Source organism: Hibiscus syriacus, unplaced genomic scaffold (genome assembly GCF_006381635.1).
Source record: "Hibiscus syriacus cultivar Baekdansim isolate YM2019G1 unplaced genomic scaffold, ASM638163v2 tig00110889_pilon, whole genome shotgun sequence".
Classification (NCBI taxonomy): domain Eukaryota; kingdom Viridiplantae; phylum Streptophyta; class Magnoliopsida; order Malvales; family Malvaceae; genus Hibiscus; species Hibiscus syriacus.
In genome coordinates, this window is record NW_024062899.1 from 142,699 (window position 1) to 147,742 (window position 5,044).

A 5,044-nucleotide genomic window follows, 5' to 3' on the forward strand; every position below is an offset into this window, starting at 1 on the left:
GCTTGTCCATATTTCTTTGGCGGTTGTACACGATGAAACTCTTCCGTATTCATCTGATCCAAGAGCACAAAAATAATATGGATGGCTTTGGAATTGAGCTGAACATTCTTGTCTCTCCTTCACTCCACAACCTTGGATGAGTGAGAGGTTTGATGTATCATTCTTCTACAGCATTCCATGCTCCCATGTCACTTGCTTGAATGAAGTACATCATTCTATTCTTCCAATAGGCATAGTTAGCTCCATTGAAGAAAGGAGGCTTGTTGACGGGCATCGAATCGAGACCGGAGTCGAAGTTTGAAGCGGAGGCCATTGATGACTTTAATAATCGATATAACTCTTCCCGAATCGACTCAAGAGGTGATTAAACCTTCAAATGAGTTAGTCTGATACCAAATGTTGAGTTAATCGATCGACGGAATCGGCCAAGAGGGGGTGAATTGGCAATTAAAAATTTCGTGGAAGCTTTTGCAGAAAAATTGAAAGTAATTGCACAGCGATTTACGGTGGTTCGACTTTCTCAAACAAAGTCTACGTCCACTACCTTAGCTATCCACACTAAGGATTTTCCAACAAATTCACTAATTTGTTCTTTCTTTTGAGGCCAAAGAGATAACCTTACAAAATCCCTCAAGAGTATACCCCAACTCTTGAGAACACTCTTTTTCCCAAAGAGAAGATTACAAATTTGCAAACTTACAAGAAAACCTCACAAGGTAAGATGTTTGCACAATTCTAGAACAAGAAAAGAACACTCAAAGATAATTACAAATGAGCACAAATGGTGTTCTTGAAAGCAAAATGAATATTGAAAGGAAAATTGGCTTGATTTGCACAAACTTGGTGTTTGATGCTTTCTCTCTTGTTTCTCTATGATTTCTTGTTGATCAAGGGCTTTAGAACTTGTTTAAATACACCTTGAATCTCTTCTGAACATTGGGGATGATTAGTGAAGATCATATAGCCGTTTTAGTGTGAAAATAATTAATAAAACAGTTTGGAGCGTGGGGGGAATCGGTACCCCCTATGGGGAATCGGTTCCCTAAGTGTAAAATTCAAATATTTCGACCGTTGAACAGGGGGGAATCGGTACCCCCTATGGGGGAATCGGTTCCCTCCGAGCATTCTGGAAATCTCGGAGCCAAACCCTTCAGGGGGGAATCGGTACCCCCTTGGGGGGGAATCGGTTCCCTCTGAGCAATCTGGAATTTTTGGCTTTGAAATGGTTCGAAATACTTTGAAAGATTATTTTGAAATTGTTTTAAGATTAAAACTTAATTTTACACTTAAGTAAGGATTAAAAATGAGTTTTGAAATATTTTGAGTAATGTTTTGATATTCGAATAATTATATCGAATATACTTAGAAAATCATTTTGGAAAATCTTAAAATTCATTTAACTTAATTTGTTATATCGAAATATCAAAATGTTTTTAACACAATTGTATTCGTGGTTTCGACATATATATCTACCATATTATTATCTGATGATTGATGAAGTCCAACCATAACAACAACATCGTCATCATCATCAAGCTGAACTTTTCCATATGTCATTGGATTTGAGGAGATCAAGCGCCGATAACTTAAACATGAAACAGAAGCTCCAAGTTTTCTCTCAATTTTTTGCTTCATTTGGCGATGAGATACATCTACAGGGAATATAATATTGATCGACCTGTCTGACTTATATAAAACACTAATATCAGCTTGTAGAATTTCGTTATTATAATGGACAATTGTGAAAAATTTGTTGCTCATTGTTTGAAATGTTTTTTGTTAAATGAAAGGAGTTTGTTGTATAAGAGATTGAAGATAAAAGGAGTGTGTTATGTAAGAGATTAAAGATAATGTGCACAACTTAAAGGGAATTTTTCCCATTGGAACTCGTCACAGTGGCGTGGCGAGTTTCATTGAATTTAAAAAAAAAATCGACCGTTGAACAATGGTCAATCCAACGGTAAAAAAAGTCAAAATTATACTCGTTGGAACTCATGGGCATTAAAATATTATTTTTTAAATTTTTTTAAAAAAAATTGAAATAAAAAATATTTTTTACTGGCATGATGAGCCCTCAAAATATATTATATTTATTTTGACGCCCACTTAACACGACCTATTAAAAAATTATATCACATGAAACTCGTCACATCAATATGACGAGTTTCATGAAGACTGTTATAATTACTGTAGATTTCAAATTAAATGTTTGGATGTCCAGCTAAATAATTCATCGGGTTGAATATTGGCCCGGCTTTGGCTTAGTAACCGACATTTTTCCATCAATAATTCATATGCCCCTTGGATTTCGTGCATCAAACGTCACCAAGACGCCTGAAGAAACTTTAAACCAGATGACGTTTACCGCTGATTAAAACCAGTATCCAATTCCTTAGCATCTTCTCTGTTGCCGACATTCGCATTTTTTTCAAGTCTCAACTTCCAGGAAACTGCTCTTATCTACTTCATATGTTATAATAATATTATACCATCGACTTGCTCTATCAAAAATCTCCTCCTCCAACAATACTAATCAAAGATCAAAATCACTGGTAAACAAAATGAACCAACAACTGTAAGTAATTTCTTTCATTCTTTTTCTTTTCTTGTTTCGATTTGCTTAACTTTGTTTATAACAACAGATTCTGCAGTGGGTTAGAGGTTGCTAGCTTCATTGTCAGCTCTGGGTTGCTAAAACTTTCCTGGGATAAAATCTTGGATTGTTATGTGGGATTCCACCAAAATGAGTCAAGAAATTCTGGGTTTTCATTAAGATGGAAATTTTATGCAGAAGCTAATGTTAACATCATTGTTTTCATTACTTCTCCTATTTGTACCAAATCTCACCTTCAAGACTCAAAAGAATGGATTCCTCCTACGGCTAATAAGGAGAGTTGTCGGGTCTTTGAATTCCTATGCAACGATGGCAACTCTTTCTGCATCCATAAAGCAGCAATTTCCCTTTTTGATGATCACTTTGATGAGCTCTTGCAGTTGAAAACTCAGGTTTGGTCTCTTTCTGATACTTGCTTATAGTCTTTGTGGAGATCGGATGAAGTGCACAACCCACATTTTGGGGTTACTTCAAGTTTTCAGCTGAGTCAAACAGCTAAAATCGTTGCGAATTCCATGTAAGATGAAATGAATCTAATTGGTACATTTTGGGGTTACTTTTGAGTTCAATGTATGGACTTTCAGGCTGTAACAATTTCCAAGTTAATAACAATCTCTAATTGCTGCAGTGTGGAAGGAGTGCCAAGCCCTTAATTGTAACAGGGCATTCATTAGGAGGATCAGTTGCCTCACTCTTCACCTTATGGGTGCTCGAAAGCCTTGATATATCGAGTGCTAAACGACCCCTCTGCCTCACGTTCGGGTCACCTCTACTCGGTGACAAAGGGTTCCAACAAGCCATTTCACAACATCCTGCATGGAATTCATGTTTTCTCCATGTTGCTGCAACAAGCAAAGACTCCATCCCAAGACTCTTCATTGCTCCATCCCATTATCTTAACTCATCAATTGAAGCTCCGAAATACGATCATTACAAGCCTTTTGGTACCTTTCTTTTATGTGGTGAAAATGGATGTGCTTGTTCTGAGAACCCTGAAGCTGTCTCCGAGGTACTGATGCTGTTTGAACCGAAGATACTGCAAATGAAGAACAGATGAACGGTGTTTATGGCAGGATTGTTGAACAGCTCGAGTCGGTAATAATCCGTAAAGGCGTCTCACAGCTTGGTAAGCCAATGCTGAGTTCGCTTCAAGCTGGAACAATCTTGCAATTAGAAGCTATTAGAACACGAAAAGAACAGGTAGATCGAATTTCTTTCTATTGTATGGAATGCTGTTCTGATTCTTCATTTCTTATGAAGTATTTCTATCCGATGCATATTTGAACATCTTACATATACACTAGCCCAAGTAGCATTGCTTATAACTGTATATAATCTAACTTTGTTGAACCATCAGCAAAAAAGAAATGAATTGGACAACCTGATCAAGAAACTGGAAGAGACGTGTATGAGGAACAAGAGGAAGGTATTTGACCCTGCAAAGAAACTAAATGAGATAAAAATAAAAATGGCATTTCTAGAATGGTATAAGAAGTGTGCCAAGGCTATAGAAACTGGTTGCTATGATTTTTACAAGAACCGGGTGGCTCGGTCGGATCACGATATCATCAGGCACAAGAAGTTCCTCACGAACAACTGGGAAAAAATCGTTGCCCAAGCCGAGAAAAAGCCTCAGAAACAACTGGTTCACCTTCGGTCACGGTGGCTGTATTCCGGTACAACATGTCGGAGAATGACCGAGCCGCTCGATATAGCGGACTACTACCGAAATGGAGGAAGTAACTATGTGGAGAATGGCAGACCACATCATTACATTAAGTTGGAGCAATGGTTGGAAGAAGACGAGAAACAGAGCGGGGTTTCAGTCGACAGCAAGAAGAAACAAAGCGTGGATGTTATTCTGACGTATGATTCTTGCTTTTGGGCTCACGTCGAAGAGGCTCGATTATGTTGCAAATCAATGGAGGTCGCAGACATCGAGTTCGAACAGAGGGAGTCTTTGAGGCGGAAACTGAAGGAGTTTGAGGCTTATGTCATGGAGCAGATCAAAAAATCTGCGTTATCTTCTGAGATTTTCTTGAAAGGTAGCAGTTTCATGCAATGGTGGAAAGAGTATGAGAAGATAATGGAGCCTGATTACAGTTCACCATTGACAAATTTCATGAAGAACAGTAAATTTCAGCAGTATGGTAGTGGATGCTTGACACTCGATTAACAAACACCAGTGAAAATATAGCCTTGGTGCCTTACCACGGTGCATTGCCATGAATAACCTACAATGCTACAGCTTTTTGCTTCTACGAAGGTCTAATGTTATATGGACTCTTCTTTCATTTTTGTCGTGATCGTGTCCAACCTGTATTCAGATATGAGTGTAGAATTATGATCTACTCCATTAAATATACGATTTTTTTTCAAAAGAATCAAATAGATATACGGTGTTATATATTCCGAATTCAAACAGTATGA

General features: G+C 37.7%; 1 pseudogene; it reads left to right on the top strand.

Annotated features, from left to right (window-relative positions):
- The first annotated feature begins 2,384 nt into the window (after positions 1–2,384).
- LOC120144399 lies at positions 2,385–5,044 on the top strand (annotated as a pseudogene).